The sequence below is a fragment of the Tachypleus tridentatus genome, chromosome 12, assembly GCF_004210375.1.
Source record: "Tachypleus tridentatus isolate NWPU-2018 chromosome 12, ASM421037v1, whole genome shotgun sequence".
In the NCBI taxonomy this organism is placed as follows: domain Eukaryota; kingdom Metazoa; phylum Arthropoda; class Merostomata; order Xiphosura; family Limulidae; genus Tachypleus; species Tachypleus tridentatus.
Window position 1 is genome coordinate 122,019,764 of NC_134836.1, and position 11,130 is coordinate 122,030,893.

Genomic DNA, 11,130 nt, shown 5'->3' on the forward strand with positions numbered 1-11,130 from the left:
CTTACTGCATCTTAATGTATTATAGAGTAGTTACTGTTATGACTGTATATAAGTATGTTACTGGTAATTTCACCCTGGTTCTTACTGCATCTTAATGTATTATAGAGTAGTTACTGTTATGACTGTATATAAGTATGTTACTGGTAATTTCACCCTGGTTCTTACTGCATCTTAATGTATTATAGAGTAGTTACTGTTATGACTGTATATAAGTATGTTACTTGTAATTTCACCCTGGTTCTTACTGCATCTTAATGTATTATAGAGTAGTTACTGTTATGACTGTATATAAGTATGTTACTGGTAATTTCACCCTGGTTCTTACTGCATCTTAATGTATTATAGATTAGTTACTGTTATGACTGTATATAAGTATGTTACTGGTAATTTCACCCTTGTTCTTACTGCATCTTAATGTATTATAGAGTAGTTACTGTTATGACTGTATATAAGTATGTTACTGGTAATTTCACCCTGATTCTTACTGCATCTTTATGTATTATAGACTAGTTACTGTTATGACTGTATATAAGTATGTTACTGGTAATTTCACCCTGGTTCTTACTGCATCTTAATGTATTATAGAGTAGTTTGTGTTATGACTGTATATAAGTATGTTACTGGTAATTTCACCCTGGTTCTTACTGCATCTTTATGTATTATAGAGTAGTTACTGTTATGACTCTATATAAGTATGTTACTGGTAATTTCACCCTGGTTCTTACTGCATCTTAATGTATTATAGATTAGTTACTGTTATGACTGTATATAAGTATGTTACTGGTAATTTCACCCTGGTTCTTACTGCATCTTAATGTATTATAGAGTAGTTACTGTTATGACTGTATATAAGTATGTTACTGGTAATTTCACCCTGGTTCTTACTGCATCTTAATGTATTATAGAGTAGTTACTGTTATGACTGTATATAAGTATGTTACTTGTAATTTCACCCTGGTTCTTACTGCATCTTAATGTATTATAGAGTAGTTACTGTTATGACTGTATATAAGTATGTTACTGGTAATTTCACCCTGGTTCTTACTGCATCTTAATGTATTATAGATTAGTTACTGTTATGACTGTATATAAGTATGTTACTGGTAATTTCACCCTTGTTCTTACTGCATCTTAATGTATTATAGAGTAGTTACTGTTATGACTGTATATAAGTATGTTACTGGTAATTTCACCCTGATTCTTACTGCATCTTTATGTATTATAGACTAGTTACTGTTATGACTGTATATAAGTATGTTACTGGTAATTTCACCCTGGTTCTTACTGCATCTTAATGTATTATAGAGTAGTTTGTGTTATGACTGTATATAAGTATGTTACTGGTAATTTCACCCTGGTTCTTACTGCATCTTTATGTATTATAGAGTAGTTACTGTTATGACTGTATATAAGTATGTTACTGGTAATTTCACCCTGGTTCTTACTGCATCTTAATGTATTATAGAGTAGTTTGTGTTATGACTGTATATAAGTATGTTACTGGTAATTTCACCCTGGTTCTTACTGCATCTTAATGTATTATAGAGTAGTTACTGTTATGACTGTATATAAGTATGTTACTGGTAATTTCACCCTGGTTCTTACTGCATCTTAATGTATTATAGAGTAGTTACTGTTATGACTGTATATAAGTATGTTACTGGTAATTTCACCCTGGTTCTTACTGCATCTTAATGTATTATAGAGTAGTTACTGTTATGACTGTATATAAGTATGTTACTGGTAATTTCACCCTGGTTCTTACTGCATCTTAATGTATTATAGATTAGTTACTGTTATGACTGTATATAAGTATGTTACTGGTAATTTCACCCTGGTTCTTACTGCATCTTAATGTATTATAGATTAGTTACTGTTATGACTGTATATAAGTATGTTACTGGTAATTTCACCCTGGTTCTTACTGCATCTTAATGTATTATAGAGTAGTTTGTGTTATGACTGTATATAAGTATGTTACTGGTAATTTCACCCTGGTTCTTACTGCATCTTAATGTATTATAGAGTAGTTACTGTTATGACTGTATATAAGTATGTTACTGGTAATTTCACCCTGGTTCTTACTGCATCTTAATGTATTATAGAGTAGTTACTGTTATGACTGTATATAAGTATGTTACTGGTAATTTCACCCTGGTTCTTACTGCATCTTAATGTATTATAGAGTAGTTACTGTTATGACTGTATATAAGTATGTTACTGGTAATTTCACCCTGGTTCTTACTGCATCTTAATGTATTATAGAGTAGTTACTGTTATGACTGTATATAAGTATGTTACTGGTAATTTCACCCTGGTTCTTACTGCATCTTAATGTATTATAGAGTAGTTACTGTTATGACTGTATATAAGTATGTTACTGGTAATTTCACCCTGGTTCTTACTGCATCTTAATGTAATATAGAGTAGTTTGTGTTATGACTGTATATAAGTATGTTACTGGTAATTTCACCCTGGTTCTTACTGCATCTTAATGTATTATAGAGTAGTTTGTGTTATGACTGTATATAAGTATGTTACTGGTAATTTCACCCTGGTTCTTACTGCATCTTAATGTAATATAGAGTAGTTTGTGTTATGACTGTATATAAGTATGTTACTGGTAATTTCACCCTGGTTCTTACTGCATCTTAATGTATTATAGAGTAGTTAGTGTTATGACTGTATATAAGTATGTTACTGGTAATTTCACCCTTGTTCTTACTGCATCTTAATGTATTATAGAGTAGTTTGTGTTATGACTGTATATAAGTATGTTACTTGTAATTTCACCCTGGTTCTTACTGCATCTTAATGTATTATAGATTAGTTACTGTTATGACTGTATATAAGTATGTTACTTGTAATTTCACCCTGGTTCTTACTGCATCTTAATGTATTATAGATTAGTTACTGTTATGACTGTATATAAGTATGTTACTTGTAATTTCACCCTGGTTCTTACTGCATCTTAATGTATTATAGAGTAGTTACTGTTATGACTGTATATAAGTATGTTACTGGTAATTTCACCCTGGTTCTTACTGCATCTTAATGTATTATAGATTAGTTACTGTTATGACTGTATATAAGTATGTTACTGGTAATTTCACCCTGGTTCTTACTGCATCTTAATGTATTATAGAGTAGTTACTGTTATGACTGTATATAAGTATGTTACTGGTAATTTCACCCTGGTTCTTACTGCATCTTAATGTATTATAGAGTAGTTACTGTTATGACTGTATATAAGTATGTTACTGGTAATTTCACCCTGGTTCTTACTGCATCTTAATGTATTATAGAGTAGTTACTGTTATGACTGTATATAAGTATGTTACTGGTAATTTCACCCTGGTTCTTACTGCATCTTAATGTATTATAGAGTAGTTACTGTTATGACTGTATATAAGTATGTTACTGGTAATTTCACCCTGGTTCTTACTGCATCTTAATGTATTATAGAGTAGTTTGTGTTATGACTGTATATAAGTATGTTACTTGTAATTTCACCCTGGTTCTTACTGCATCTTAATGTATTATAGATTAGTTACTGTTATGACTGTATATAAGTATGTTACTTGTAATTTCACCCTGGTTCTTACTGCATCTTAATGTATTATAGATTAGTTACTGTTATGACTGTATATAAGTATGTTACTGGTAATTTCACCCTGGTTCTTACTGCATCTTAATGTATTATAGATTAGTTACTGTTATGACTGTATATAAGTATGTTACTGGTAATTTCACCCTGGTTCTTACTGCATCTTAATGTATTATAGAGTAGTTACTGTTATGACTGTATATAAGTATGTTACTGGTAATTTCACCCTGGTTCTTACTGCATCTTAATGTATTATAGAGTAGTTACTGTTATGACTCTATATAAGTATGTTACTGGTAATTTCACCCTGGTTCTTACTGCATCTTAATGTATTATAGAGTAGTTTGTGTTATGACTGTATATAAGTATGTTACTGGTAATTTCACCCTGGTTCTTACTGCATCTTAATGTATTATAGAGTAGTTACTGTTATGACTGTATATAAGTATGTTACTGGTAATTTCACCCTGGTTCTTACTGCATCTTAATGTATTATAGAGTAGTTACTGTTATGACTGTATATAAGTATGTTACTGGTAATTTCACCCTGGTTCTTACTGCATCTTAATGTATTATAGATTAGTTACTGTTATGACTGTATATAAGTATGTTACTGGTAATTTCACCCTGGTTCTTACTGCATCTTAATGTATTATAGAGTAGTTACTGTTATGACTGTATATAAGTATGTTACTGGTAATTTCACCCTGGTTCTTACTGCATCTTAATGTATTATAGAGAAGTTTGTGTTATGACTGTATATAAGTATGTTACTGGTAATTTCACCCTGGTTCTTACTGCATCTTAATGTATTATAGAGTAGTTACTGTTATGACTGTATATAAGTATGTTACTGGTAATTTCACCCTGGTTCTTACTGCATCTTAATGTATTATAGAGTAGTTACTGTTATGACTGTATATAAGTATGTTACTGGTAATTTCACCCTGGTTCTTACTGCATCTTAATGTATTATAGAGTAGTTACTGTTATGACTGTATATAAGTATGTTACTGGTAATTTCACCCTGGTTCTTACTGCATCTTAATGTATTATAGAGTAGTTACTGTTATGACTGTATATAAGTATGTTACTGGTAATTTCACCCTGGTTCTTACTGCATCTTAATGTATTATAGAGTAGTTTGTGTTATGACTGTATATAAGTATGTTACTGGTAATTTCACCCTGGTTCTTACTGCATCTTAATGTAATATAGAGTAGTTTGTGTTATGACTGTATATAAGTATGTTACTGGTAATTTCACCCTGGTTCTTACTGCATCTTAATGTATTATAGAGTAGTTTGTGTTATGACTGTATATAAGTATGTTACTGGTAATTTCACCCTGGTTCTTACTGCATCTTAATGTAATATAGAGTAGTTTGTGTTATGACTGTATATAAGTATGTTACTGGTAATTTCACCCTGGTTCTTACTGCATCTTAATGTATTATATAGTAGTTAGTGTTATGACTGTATATAAGTATGTTACTGGTAATTTCACCCTTGTTCTTACTGCATCTTAATGTATTATAGAGTAGTTTGTGTTATGACTGTATATAAGTATGTTACTTGTAATTTCACCCTTGTTCTTACTGCATCTTAATGTATTATAGAGTAGTTTGTGTTATGACTGTATATAAGTATGTTACTTGTAATTTCACCCTTGTTCTTACTGCATCTTAATGTATTATAGAGTAGTTTGTGTTATGACTGTATATAAGTATGTTACTTGTAATTTCACCCTGGTTCTTACTGCATCTTAATGTATTATAGATTAGTTACTGTTATGACTGTATATAAGTATGTTACTTGTAATTTCACCCTGGTTCTTACTGCATCTTAATGTATTATAGATTAGTTACTGTTATGTCTGTATATAAGTATGTTACTTGTAATTTCACCCTGGTTCTTACTGCATCTTAATGTATTATAGAGTAGTTACTGTTATGACTGTATATAAGTATGTTACTGGTAATTTCACCCTGGTTCTTACTGCATCTTAATGTATTATAGATTAGTTACTGTTATGACTGTATATAAGTATGTTACTGGTAATTTCACCCTGGTTCTTACTGCATCTTAATGTATTATAGAGTAGTTACTGTTATGACTGTATATAAGTATGTTACTGGTAATTTCACCCTGGTTCTTACTGCATCTTAATGTATTATAGAGTAGTTACTGTTATGACTGTATATAAGTATGTTACTGGTAATTTCACCCTGGTTCTTACTGCATCTTAATGTATTATAGAGTAGTTACTGTTATGACTGTATATAAGTATGTTACTGGTAATTTCACCCTGGTTCTTACTGCATCTTAATGTATTATAGAGTAGTTACTGTTATGACTGTATATAAGTATGTTACTGGTAATTTCACCCTTGTTCTTACTGCATCTTAATGTATTATAGAGTAGTTTGTGTTATGACTGTATATAAGTATGTTACTTGTAATTTCACCCTGGTTCTTACTGCATCTTAATGTATTATAGATTAGTTACTGTTATGACTGTATATAAGTATGTTACTGGTAATTTCACCCTGGTTCTTACTGCATCTTAATGTATTATAGATTAGTTACTGTTATGACTGTATATAAGTATGTTACTGGTAATTTCACCCTGGTTCTTGCTGCATCTTAATGTATTATAGAGTAGTTACTGTTATGACTGTATATAAGTATGTTACTGGTAATTTCACCCTGGTTCTTACTGCATCTTTATGTATTATAGAGTAGTTACTGTTATGACTCTATATAAGTATGTTACTGGTAATTTCACCCTGGTTCTTACTGCATCTTAATGTATTATAGAGTAGTTTGTGTTATGACTGTATATAAGTATGTTACTGGTAATTTCACCCTGGTTCTTACTGCATCTTAATGTATTATAGAGTAGTTACTGTTATGACTGTATATAAGTATGTTACTGGTAATTTCACCCTGGTTCTTACTGCATCTTAATGTATTATAGAGTAGTTACTGTTATGACTGTATATAAGTATGTTACTGGTAATTTCACCCTGGTTCTTACTGCATCTTAATGTATTATAGATTAGTTACTGTTATGACTGTATATAAGTATGTTACTGGTAATTTCACCCTGGTTCTTACTGCATCTTAATGTATTATAGAGTAGTTACTGTTATGACTGTATATAAGTATGTTACTGGTAATTTCACCCTGGTTCTTACTGCATCTTAATGTATTATAGAGAAGTTTGTGTTATGACTGTATATAAGTATGTTACTGGTAATTTCACCCTGGTTCTTACTGCATCTTAATGTATTATAGAGTAGTTACTGTTATGACTGTATATAAGTATGTTACTGGTAATTTCACCCTGGTTCTTACTGCATCTTAATGTATTATAGAGTAGTTACTGTTATGACTGTATATAAGTATGTTACTGGTAATTTCACCCTGGTTCTTACTGCATCTTAATGTATTATAGAGTAGTTACTGTTATGACTGTATATAAGTATGTTACTGGTAATTTCACCCTGGTTCTTACTGCATCTTAATGTATTATAGAGTAGTTACTGTTATGACTGTATATAAGTATGTTACTGGTAATTTCACCCTGGTTCTTACTGCATCTTAATGTATTATAGAGTAGTTTGTGTTATGACTGTATATAAGTATGTTACTGGTAATTTCACCCTGGTTCTTACTGCATCTTAATGTAATATAGAGTAGTTTGTGTTATGACTGTATATAAGTATGTTACTGGTAATTTCACCCTGGTTCTTACTGCATCTTAATGTATTATAGAGTAGTTTGTGTTATGACTGTATATAAGTATGTTACTGGTAATTTCACCCTGGTTCTTACTGCATCTTAATGTAATATAGAGTAGTTTGTGTTATGACTGTATATAAGTATGTTACTGGTAATTTCACCCTGGTTCTTACTGCATCTTAATGTATTATATAGTAGTTAGTGTTATGACTGTATATAAGTATGTTACTGGTAATTTCACCCTTGTTCTTACTGCATCTTAATGTATTATAGAGTAGTTTGTGTTATGACTGTATATAAGTATGTTACTTGTAATTTCACCCTTGTTCTTACTGCATCTTAATGTATTATAGAGTAGTTTGTGTTATGACTGTATATAAGTATGTTACTTGTAATTTCACCCTGGTTCTTACTGCATCTTAATGTATTATAGATTAGTTACTGTTATGACTGTATATAAGTATGTTACTTGTAATTTCACCCTGGTTCTTACTGCATCTTAATGTATTATAGAGTAGTTACTGTTATGACTGTATATAAGTATGTTACTTGTAATTTCACCCTGGTTCTTACTGCATCTTAATGTATTATAGATTAGTTACTGTTATGACTGTATATAAGTATGTTACTTGTAATTTCACCCTGGTTCTTACTGCATCTTAATGTATTATAGAGTAGTTACTGTTATGACTGTATATAAGTATGTTACTGGTAATTTCACCCTGGTTCTTACTGCATCTTAATGTATTATAGATTAGTTACTGTTATGACTGTATATAAGTATGTTACTGGTAATTTCACCCTGGTTCTTACTGCATCTTAATGTATTATAGAGTAGTTACTGTTATGACTGTATATAAGTATGTTACTGGTAATTTCACCCTGGTTCTTACTGCATCTTAATGTATTATAGAGTAGTTACTGTTATGACTGTATATAAGTATGTTACTGGTAATTTCACCCTGGTTCTTACTGCATCTTAATGTATTATAGAGTAGTTACTGTTATGACTGTATATAAGTATGTTACTGGTAATTTCACCCTGGTTCTTACTGCATCTTAATGTATTATAGAGTAGTTACTGTTATGACTGTATATAAGTATGTTACTGGTAATTTCACCCTTGTTCTTACTGCATCTTAATGTATTATAGAGTAGTTTGTGTTATGACTGTATATAAGTATGTTACTTGTAATTTCACCCTGGTTCTTACTGCATCTTAATGTATTATAGATTAGTTACTGTTATGACTGTATATAAGTATGTTACTTGTAATTTCACCCTGGTTCTTACTGCATCTTAATGTATTATAGATTAGTTACTGTTATGACTGTATATAAGTATGTTACTGGTAATTTCACCCTGGTTCTTACTGCATCTTAATGTATTATAGATTAGTTACTGTTATGACTGTATATAAGTATGTTACTGGTAATTTCACCCTGGTTCTTGCTGCATCTTAATGTATTATAGAGTAGTTACTGTTATGACTGTATATAAGTATGTTACTGGTAATTTCACCCTGGTTCTTACTGCATCTTAATGTATTATAGAGTAGTTACTGTTATGACTGTATATAAGTATGTTACTGGTAATTTCACCCTGGTTCTTACTGCATCTTAATGTATTATAGAGTAGTTACTGTTGTGACTGTATATAAGTATGTTACTTGTAATTTCACCCTGGTTCTTACTGCATCTTAATGTATTATAGATTAGTTACTGTTATGACTGTATATAAGTATGTTACTTGTAATTTCACCCTGGTTCTTACTGCATCTTAATGTATTATAGATTAGTTACTGTTATGACTGTATATAAGTATGTTACTGGTAATTTCACCCTGGTTCTTACTGCATCTTAATGTATTATAGATTAGTTACTGTTATGACTGTATATAAGTATGTTACTGGTAATTTCACCCTGGTTCTTACTGCATCTTAATGTATTATAGAGTAGTTACTGTTATGACTGTATATAAGTATGTTACTGGTAATTTCACCCTGGTTCTTACTGCATCTTAATGTATTATAGAGAAGTTTGTGTTATGACTGTATATAAGTATGTTACTGGTAATTTCACCCTGGTTCTTACTGCATCTTAATGTATTATAGATTAGTTACTGTTATGACTCTATATAAGTATGTTACTGGTAATTTCACCCTGGTTCTTACTGCATCTTAATGTATTATAGAGTAGTTACTGTTATGACTGTATATAAGTATGTTACTGGTAATTTCACCCTGGTTCTTACTGCATCTTAATGTATTATAGATTAGTTACTGTTATGACTGTATATAAGTATGTTACTGGTAATTTCACCCTGGTTCTTACTGCATCTTAATGTATTATAGAGTAGTTACTGTTATGACTGTATATAAGTATGTTACTGGTAATTTCACCCTGGTTCTTACTGCATCTTAATGTATTATAGAGAAGTTTGTGTTATGACTGTATATAAGTATGTTACTGGTAATTTCACCCTGGTTCTTACTGCATCTTAATGTATTATAGAGTAGTTACTGTTATGACTGTATATAAGTATGTTACTGGTAATTTCACCCTGGTTCTTACTGCATCTTAATGTATTATAGAGTAGTTACTGTTATGACTGTATATAAGTATGTTACTGGTAATTTCACCCTGGTTCTTACTGCATCTTAATGTATTATAGAGTAGTTACTGTTATGACTGTATATAAGTATGTTACTGGTAATTTCACCCTGGTTCTTACTGCATCTTAATGTATTATAGAGTAGTTACTGTTATGACTGTATATAAGTATGTTACTGGTAATTTCACCCTGGTTCTTACTGCATCTTAATGTATTATAGAGTAGTTTGTGTTATGACTGTATATAAGTATGTTACTGGTAATTTCACCCTGGTTCTTACTGCATCTTAATGTATTATAGAGTAGTTTGTGTTATGACTGTATATAAGTATGTTACTGGTAATTTCACCCTGGTTCTTACTGCATCTTAATGTATTATAGAGTAGTTTGTGTTATGACTGTATATAAGTATGTTACTGGTAATTTCACCCTGGTTCTTACTGCATCTTAATGTAATATAGAGTAGTTTGTGTTATGACTGTATATAAATATGTTACTGGTAATTTCACCCTGGTTCTTACTGCATCTTAATGTATTATATAGTAGTTAGTGTTATGACTGTATATAAGTATGTTACTGGTAATTTCACCCTTGTTCTTACTGCATCTTAATGTATTATAGAGTAGTTTGTGTTATGACTGTATATAAGTATGTTACTTGTAATTTCACCCTTGTTCTTACTGCATCTTAATGTATTATAGAGTAGTTTGTGTTATGACTGTATATAAGTATGTTACTTGTAATTTCACCCTGGTTCTTACTGCATCTTAATGTATTATAGATTAGTTACTGTTATGACTGTATATAAGTATGTTACTTGTAATTTCACCCTGGTTCTTACTGCATCTTAATGTATTATAGAGTAGTTACTGTTATGACTGTATATAAGTATGTTACTTGTAATTTCACCCTGGTTCTTACTGCATCTTAATGTATTATAGATTAGTTACTGTTATGACTGTATATAAGTATGTTACTTGTAATTTCACCCTGGTTCTTACTGCATCTTAATGTATTATAGAGTAGTTACTGTTATGACTGTATATAAGTATGTTACTGGTAATTTCACCCTGGTTCTTACTGCATCTTAATGTATTATAGATTAGTTACTGTTATGACTGTATATAAGTATGTTACTGGTAATTTCACCCTGGTTCTTACTGCAT